Source organism: Trachypithecus francoisi, unplaced genomic scaffold, assembly GCF_009764315.1.
Source record: "Trachypithecus francoisi isolate TF-2019V2 unplaced genomic scaffold, Tfra_2.0 Lachesis_group3, whole genome shotgun sequence".
Classification (NCBI taxonomy): Eukaryota; Metazoa; Chordata; class Mammalia; order Primates; family Cercopithecidae; genus Trachypithecus; species Trachypithecus francoisi.
The window spans coordinates 120,146,956-120,156,118 of NW_022681468.1; the positions used below are offsets into that span (position 1 = coordinate 120,146,956).

General features: G+C 44.5%; 1 protein-coding gene across 4 annotated transcripts in view; it reads right to left on the reverse strand.

The window, feature by feature from the left end:
• Nucleotides 1-5,182, reverse strand: part of GLCE (glucuronic acid epimerase) — a 125,138-nt gene extending 119,956 nt beyond the window's left edge. For 3 of the 4 annotated variants that reach the window (XM_033189594.1, XM_033189590.1, XM_033189591.1), the window contains exon 1: nt 4,964-5,181. The gene's annotated coding sequence lies outside the window, so the exon portion shown is untranslated. Of the gene's footprint in view, nt 1-4,963 lie in introns of all 4 variants that reach the window. The other variant, XM_033189593.1, reaches the window with a different exon arrangement.
• Between the last annotated feature and the right edge of the window lie 3,981 nt (nt 5,183-9,163).

Genomic DNA, 9,163 nt, shown 5'->3' on the forward strand with positions numbered 1-9,163 from the left:
ACCTGCCTTTGAGTCCAGGAGGAAAGAGAGACATAATTACTACACATTAGTAAACACAAAAGAATGAATGAGCATGATACAGTGAGTATATAACACCTAGGGTCGGGAAGAGGGAGGACCAGAAGAGTTAAAAAGGAGACAGTAAAGAAAGAAAAGAAAAAATGGTAATTAAAAAAAAAAAAGCTAAAAAAAAGCTTAAAAAAAAAAGTACACAGTGCTTACGTTGTATCTTAAAAAAAATCAGTAGACTTTGTCAGCAAGACAAAAGAAGGAAAGGCATTCTAAACAGTGGAGAGAACATATGTGAAGGCTCTGAGTCAGGAAACAGTATGGCTCATTCAGTAAACTGCTCGTATTAGTACAAGTGGAGCTTCAGATTTATGGTGGGGTAAATGCATAAGATGAGCCAGATGATGAAAGGCCTTGTAATGATAGAGACTTGGGCTGATAAAGTATGGGCTTTAAGAAAGAAGGGCAGGGAGAGAGAGCATCAGGAAGAGAAGAACAGCTAATGGATGCTGGGCTTTATACCTGGGTGATGGGATGATCTGTGCAGTAAACCACTACGGCACATGTTTACCTGTATCACAAACCTGCCCATTCTGCACATGTACCCCTGAACTTAAAAGCTGAAAGATAAAGAAATAAATCTGAGTAACATATCTAAGAAAGAAAGAGAAAAGAGAAAAGAAACAAGAAAAGAAGCAATGAATAGATTTGCATAGATTTGCACTTTAGAAAAAATCACCTTGGCAGTAGTGTAAGGATGGATTAAAGGGGGGCAAGACTGGAGGCAACCACTAGAGACCTCATTCTATATCCAGAGTTAAGTAAGGACATATTATTATATAGATAATCTACTAAAGAACCAGGGACTGAAACTAAAAATAATAATGCTTTAACAGATAAAGCTAAATTATCCAAAGAAAATCATTCACCTTCATGAATCTATATTCTAGAATTAAATACTTGCCATGTATCTTTAAAAAAAGAGGCTTCTAAAATTAGGCATAATATGTAAAAATTACATGGAACTAGTTGTATCCTGAGAACTAGCTACTCTTAAGGTATCTCTTCCTTTTTGTACATATAATACTTCAGACTTGCAACATAAAAACTATATGTATAAGTGTGTGTACACATATCTTTGTATACATATATTTTACATATTATACATATTCTATACATATATGACATATGTATATAACAGCATACACATGTCATATACGTATATATGATCAAAGCAAAAGTATATATTATATATATAATGTATGTAAGTATAATTCATATATGTATATATGAAAACTGGGGCCCTGAAAGACTAAGGAATTATCCAGGGACACACCATGCGTAGCACAGTGAAGACTGGAATTCATGTCTTACGATTTCCTTTCTAGAAACTGCTTTAGCATATCATATTTATGATTCTAGGACTCTGAATGATAATTCAAAAGACACTTTGGTACTGTCATTTTCAGCAGTGTAATAATGAAACCATAAAATTATTTTTATGGTTCGTATGCTTCACAAGCAAAATATATCAGATGTGTATGTTTGACAAAAAGAAATTTCCTGAAGTCTGTACCACAATAAGAATACCTATTCCCCCACCCTATTGTCCTCTAGGATATCTAAAAACGTCCTTTTTCAAACTCGGGAAAAAATTAAATTTGATAAAAGAAAATCCTAAAATTAATTTATCTTTACATAATTAAATATCCAACAACCTTAACATGTTTTAACCTTTTACTTACGTCTATGTCTTTTCTTATTTTGTTGTGCTACCCACCCCACCCTACACACCCTTATAATTTTCAGATACTTGAAATACTCTTTTCCTTCATTAGTATACACAGGTGCAAGTGACAACACTGACAAAAGCCTTATAAACACTGTACATTTCACCAATTTGCACAGTGACTGAAATGTTTTAATTTTGGGGTTTCTCTAACTTGTACTTAAAAGTAATGTCTGCTCATTGAAATAGATTCAAGTAATATAAAACTATAAAACTAAACTGCTCTCTTCTATGCCTCTGCAACTCCCTCCTGAAGAATTCAAACATGGTTAAGTCTGATGTGTATCCTTATAGACTTTTGTATGCTTACATAGCACAAGCATCTACAAAGAATCAACATATATTTAACATCTAAAACTCTACTGATTGTAATTTAATCTTTCTTTATCAATTTAGAAGGCAGTTAACTATTTTGCTTGGTTTCTGATTATCACAACAGACATCAATTGTATCATCATTCAGGGGTTACTAAAAAAAAGAGAGCTGAATCTCAAGTACCTTCTGTATTTCTTCCTTAGCAGTATCACAATTTTTAACTGTATTTATTTGTTGCCTTCCTCTCTCTCTTGACTTAAAGGGGAAAGTCACATGACAGCTTTAATCAGTGTACCTCCAGAGCTGTGACACATAGCAGATAATCAAATATTTGTTGACTTATCAGTCTATTTCTTACTTAGAAATGATGAAAGCTGATGTAAAAAAAAAAAAAAAGGTTCTGAAACCTGCTTAATTTGTTCTTTGTCTTTATCTCAAAAACAGGAAAAATAAGATCTGCTTACAGGTTTGGGGGCTGTCATTCCAACCAAATATCTGCTCAAGCAATTAGTTGTGACAGCTGTATATGTCAACCAGGTATTTTGGTCTGAATAGAAACAACAACAAAACATATTAACCCCTTCAAAGTATTAAATATTGCTGTGCAGGATTCCCTTGTTTTTCAAAACGATGTAAAATTCCAAAATTAGGTACATTATCCCTAATCTGTCTGGTTCTAAGATCAGAAGAAATGACATATTTTTTAAAATTGTATCTAAGAGGCCTGGCATGGTGACTCACGCCTGTAAATCCCAGCACTTTGGGAGGCTGAGGCTGAAGGATCACTTGAGGCCAAGAGTTCAAGACCAGACTGCACAACAGCGCAAGACTTTGTCTTTAATTAATTGAATAAATAAAAAAATTAGGCATGATGGCATATGTATGTAGTTCCAGCTACTCTACTGGGGGTGAGGGTGGGAAGCTGAACTGGGAGGGCTGCTTGAGCTCTGGAGGTCCAGGCTGCAGTGAGCCATGGTAGCGATGCTACAATCCAGCCTAGAAGGCGGAATGAGTCCCTGTTTCAAAACAAACAAACCAAAAAACGAGAGAAAAAAAAAACTGACACGAAGAAAAAGAATAAGGCAGGCAAAATGATTTGCTTTGGTATACTCAAATTTGTCTGTTAACCCCAGATTACACATCTACAGAATAGCTCTGATTACGGACTTCACTGCCTGCCCCATTAAATTTCATCTACAGGCCTCTGTGATAGAGTAACTAACCAAAAGAAACATCAGGCAAACACACAGACTTTCTGACCTATACGTTGTTTTTTGTTTTGTTTTTTAACCCATACACATCATACAGGTCATTTTATTTAAATTCCACCTAAGCCTACGCTAGTTACCAAAACCTCTATAATATCCAAGGCTAAATACACTTTTACAATACAATGAAACTGTTAAGCAGGATTTTCTAAAAGAGCTCGATTAACCATCCTTACAGGTCGCAGAAAAAGCTTTTGCAGAGCTCTAGCTTTGGGATTTCAAATTCCAATGTTTTCTGGAGGCTGAATTTGACGTTAACCCTCTCTACAAATGCTTTTCAAAGGACAGAAAGAAGCCAGACAGAACACGCTTCCCAGCACTATTTGACGGTGCCTAACACTCACTCAGGCAAGACTTCAGAACAGATCTAATAATGCAGGATCAGCAAAGCAGACCACCACCTAGGAAAGCAAGCCAAAATCAGTCTTCCCCACCCTCAACAGATTTCAGTTGCTCAGGAGCGGTACTCACGTTCAACCTGCGGACACCGGCCTCCTAAAGAACCTGCAGACCAAATACCTACCTAAGGTGCTGCCACTCTAGCTCCCGGAGCTCCAGCGAGACCAGCGCGCCCCCACAGGGATCCCGGGGCAGAGAAAAGAAAACTGCAGAACAAACGCACTGCTTCTTCAACTAGGCAACAAACACCGATCAATCCTCCAACTAAGCATTGAGTAAATCTCATCCAGAGAGAAGGAGACCTGAATAAAAACGTTTCAGGATGTCGCCCAGCCGCAGACTGGGCAAGCTCGCGGTAGCACTAAAGCCCTCTCCCGCCCTCAGCGTACCCAGCGCCCACCGAGCCGCGCCCACCCGAGAGATCGCCCGGGGGCCAGCTAACTCGCCCTGTCGCCCCCAAAAGACTGGAGACCATGCCAGGTTACCGCCCCTCTCTGGGCAAAGCAGAAACCCCGGCACAGACGCTGGTCGCCGCCGTACACCCTCAGCCCCCAACAATCCCCCAAGGCGGCCCCGACCCCGTGGAACGGATACATCGCTCTCTTACCCAGAGACACCGATGAACAGAACCCTCTCCCCAGAACCCGGACACACTGCTTCTTCATCCCAGCAATGCAAAACGGACGCCCACGCCCGCTCAAAGAACCCCCAATGACCTGCCTCCAGTGACCAGGTTTACACCGGTGTAAACCTTGCTAAACTGCATTCTCTGCCCCAAAGAGCTTGGGACCCGGATAAAAGGACCTCTTGTCCAGGAACCCGGCTACACCACCTCAAAGAAGCTCAAGACCCTGATAAATCTCCCTCGACGTCAAAGACCCAGGACCCCGTGTGCCGCCACCCACCCCCACCTCAAGCCAGAAGAGCCCCCAGGACCCCAATACATTGCCCCCTCACCTCGGGAGCTCCGACACCCGCTACACCGCCCTTGGGCGCCCGCGCCCGGATCCCACTGCACCGCCTCCTCGACCCCCGCACTCCCAAACCCCGCCAAGCCTCGCGCCCACCAGGCAGTGCCGCGCAGCCCCCGGAGCCGCCCCCGTCAGGAGCCCGCCTGCTCCGGCTGCTCCGTGTCCCCGGTCCCGACCGCTCCTCAGCGGAGACGCGCTCCGGACTCTCTAACCTGAGCAGCGTCGGAGGGCGAGCAGACTCGGGAGCCCTGAGGAAGAGAAGGAGACAGCAAAGAAGGGGTGGCTCAGGCCTGCGGTGCCGCAGCTCCAGCCTCTCAGCAAGGAAGAGCTTGTGTGAGGAGAGCCCTCCCGCTCCGCGCGCAGCCGGGAGACCGAGCCACCGCCGTGCCCGCAGCTCTTCCCGCGAGATCCCAGCCACGGCAAGGGGCGGGGCCACGGCAAGGGGCGGGGGGGGCGGTGGCGGCAGCGGCAGCTCCTCGAGTGACAGTCCTGGCAGCCTGTCGGCGGCAGGACGGGAGGCAGGACTTGGAGTCTACTACGACCAATTGTAAAAAAGGAAAGGTGGTTCTCCCCGCCCCTTCTCCGCCCCTCCTCTTCTTCGCTCCTCCTTAATAAACTGTGAGCAAAGGTAGTAGTGACCAGAAGTAGTAGGAGGCAGTGGACGTTAGTGGCAAGGTAGCTCTAATGACGTGACGTGCTTGGTTTGTGTGTGGTCCTGCTAGGCCGCCGTAGATACACCTGGTTTGGGGAAGAGGCTGGTCTTCATACCGGTGTAAACCGAGGTGCGGTTACCCTTGGTTACAGCGCCACCCGAAGTGCGCAGGGGGCTTCCATCTTCCAGGTGGAAGGCCCACCCACTCCGGTTACCCGCGTCTAAACCTCCATTTAATTCCTTTCCCCGATTTGGGCTCTGCTTCCTCTCCACCTCAAACAGGGCACCATTGTTAAGATGCCCATGTTTTCCAAACCCCAACCCAGGACATCTGGTCTGACAAAGGACTCGTCTGATGACTGCATTTATTTCTACTTACAGCTTTCCAGAAGAGTGAAAAGCAAATCTCGAGTTACCAGCGTAACAAATTCCAAAATTACATGAAAAGTCGCACCTTTGTAGACCCCAGTGCCGAGGAGTATTTGGCACACGCAGGGCACTGAATAATGTGAAAGGAATGAATTAAGACTGTTATGCCTTAATATATGAAATCTGGACCTGCACCCAGAAAATTCGACTTTCCTAGCCTTTCCCCTATAACGGCAGCCAATGGCTTCACTCTTAAATCCAGTCTCTTCATTATTATGCCTATCCTGTACCTTCATTCATCTTACCCTCTTCACTTCCTTACTTACAGCAAGAAGTGCCCTTTCTCCTCAAGGTTAAACCCTGCACCTGTGCCCTGGATCCCAGCCATTCCCAGATTTTATTCGGCTATTCTTTCTTTCCCCATTATTAATTTCTTCCTCTATTCTAAATCTTTCTCCCACAAACGTGGTCTCGCCCATCCTTTGAACAGAACAAAGTCACCCAATCTCTTCCACCCAAACTACCTCCTCCTTTCTCCTAGGAATCACACTTCTTGAGAAACATTGTATTTGCTGCTGGGCACTGTGGCTCATGCCTGTAATCCCAGCACTTTGGGAGGCCGAGGTAGGAGGATTGCTTGAGCCCAGGAGTTCAAAACCAGTCTGGGAACATAAAGAGACTCCCGTATCTACAAAAATAAAAATAAAAATGTAGCCGGGTGTGGTGGCACACACCTATAGTTCCAGCTATTCGAGACGGGGAGGGGGGCAGGGTGTGGGCTGAGATGAGAGGATGGCTTGAGTCTGGGAGGTGGAGGCTGCAGTGTACTGTAACTGAGCCACTGCATTGAGCCACAGATTGAGGCCCTGTCCCTAAGTAAATAAATAAAAATATATTTGCTGTCTCCACTTTCTCATCTCTTATTTTTCCCACTACAATGTTACTTTTGCTCACACAATCTGCTATTTTCTCAATGGTTACAAAAGACCTCTTTCCTCCTGGAAGAATGGTCTATTTTGGAGTATCTTTCCCGTGACCTCTCTCACGTTATTGACAATGCTGACATCTCTTCCCTTAGTAGCTGCCTAACTACATTCTCCTGATTCTTTGGCAACTCTCTCTCTCTCTTTTTTTTTTTTTCCTGTCCCTTGTCCTTGTTTGAAAACTTGCATATTTATATCTCCTTATCTTATAGCCACACCTTGTGCATGATATGAAAAATGGCCACACACAGTTGCACACTTTGAGTGCCAATAAGTGGGTGAGCAAAAGCTGTTAGAAGAGTCCAGAGGAGGAGACATGGCTGTGGGGCTTGATCTGGTCATGAAACAGTAGGTTGGCCATATAAATGCAAGGCAGAAACAGAGGCCTTTCAGAGGAGAAAAATAATGTGAACCTGAGCACAGAGAAAAGGATGTGGGCTGAGCCTGGGCTGTAGGTCGACAGGTTTGACAAATAGAAGATTCCTGCAGAAGACTAGCGGGAGGTAAGATTAGAGAAAAACCAAATAGTAAAAGGCCTTAAAAATCAGGCCAAGCTGATTTGACTTGGATTCTAAATTAAATGGGGAGCCGGGACCAATTTTGAATTTGTAGGTACCATGAGAAGGCTACACATGGAGACCCACATACTAAATGTCTAAATATGTAAAAGTTAAAAAGCTAACCAACGGTGAACTAAAAGCATTATATCCTTTCACCTTGACAAATACACTTTCATAACAACTTGGAAGACCCAGTTTGAACTGAGAATTCTGAGACTTCTCAGAGCTCCTTGCTGGACCGAGGCAGGTCAGAGAGAGCTGGTCCCCACATGAAGCAGCCTTTACCCTTTGCTTCCCATGGTCCCTTCAGCCCTACAGTGCCAGGTACCCTCCATTCCATGGACACTCTAGCCCACATGTCCAAATTCTGTCTTCACTTTCACCCCTCCAAAACAGTCATTTCTTGGCTATTCCACAGGTCCAGGGGTGCATATCTCAGAATCTAGGGGAGAAGCCTACGCAGGCTCTGGAAGTGGTTCGGGGCCATTTGGGCAGGGAATGCTGGCTCCTGGGTACCTGATGTGAGATCTGAAGGGGTACAGTCACCTCAAGGTGGACACATTTCTTAGCTTAATGGACTCCTCAGATGTAGGAGCACAGCTGGGGAAGAGCCAGAGCAGAGCCTTTAAAGGAAAGCCCTGCCTGTCTGCATTTAAATGTGGTACCAGCAGAGCCACTGAATTTCTTGGTAGAGTAATGACATGTAGAGTTGATCTATTTCTTGAAGTATAAATATGTTCATTTTCTATGTTTCCCACCCCCTCTGCCCTTGCATGGGTGTCTTAATAGCAAGAATGTACTGGAAAGGCTCTATCCTCATGTGACATCTTTTCTCCAATGCTCAATTTCACAAATTATACCATTCTATGATTCCCTTATTAATTAGTGCATCAGAAACCTGGTAGTCTCTAAATGTGAGAAAATAGAAAAGCTATGAAGTGCTCTCAGCCTGGAATCAAGCTTGGAACACTTACATTTGACTTCTAGATGAAGATGCTTTGGAAGTAGAAGCTTCTGAAGAGGCCCATTTGAAGGGTACACAGGCAGTAAGAGTACTCAAAAGGCAGTGAGCCACGACGGAGGGGGGCACCCCTCTCACCATCTGTCTTTATGGTGCGATGTTTCACTCTGTGGTCTGACAGTCATGCTCTGTTCCCACAACCTCTCCATCTGGTACCAAGTGCTCCCTTCCTCATGTTGTGCACTTAGAGCCACCAAGGGGCCAGAACCACTGTGGTCTTTGTTTTAGCTATCCAAGCCTAGAATTCTGCCTATGGATCCTGCACATCTCTCAGCGATGCTGCAGATAATTTTAGTGTGAGGCTTTGGCACTTGCTTGATCCCAGAACCGGGATCTACTTGTAGCCTCACTGTTGCCATCTGTGACTGGCCTTTGCCAACCTGCAGAACAGAACTAGCTAGCTTCTTACTCAGGTCTTACCATCTGCTGCCTGCATTCTGACCTATTAGTCTAAGTGAGTACAGCCAAGCAGTTCTATCCCTGTTCAGAAGCCTTCCTGGTGTCCCATTCTCTGAGCACTCCCCGAGTAAAGCTGCCTCCTGGCCACTGCATATTCACAAGGGCACAGAAGACAGTATTGTTTGAAAATCTGGCTCTCTCAGACTGAATTTCCACTTCATCTTTTTAGAACTTTGGGGAGCACCTATTTTGTTAGGTTGGAAGCATGAAATTCTGTGTAAATTACCCCAAGACTGAAGGAACAGTACTTATCTGTCCATTTGCTGACTAAACCCCTGACCTTGGTTGGTTTGTTCATCGGTTTGTGTTTTGCAGATAGCCCATTATAAAGGAGGGAAAGCAAAACAACAGTGGCAGTTTAAAACTAT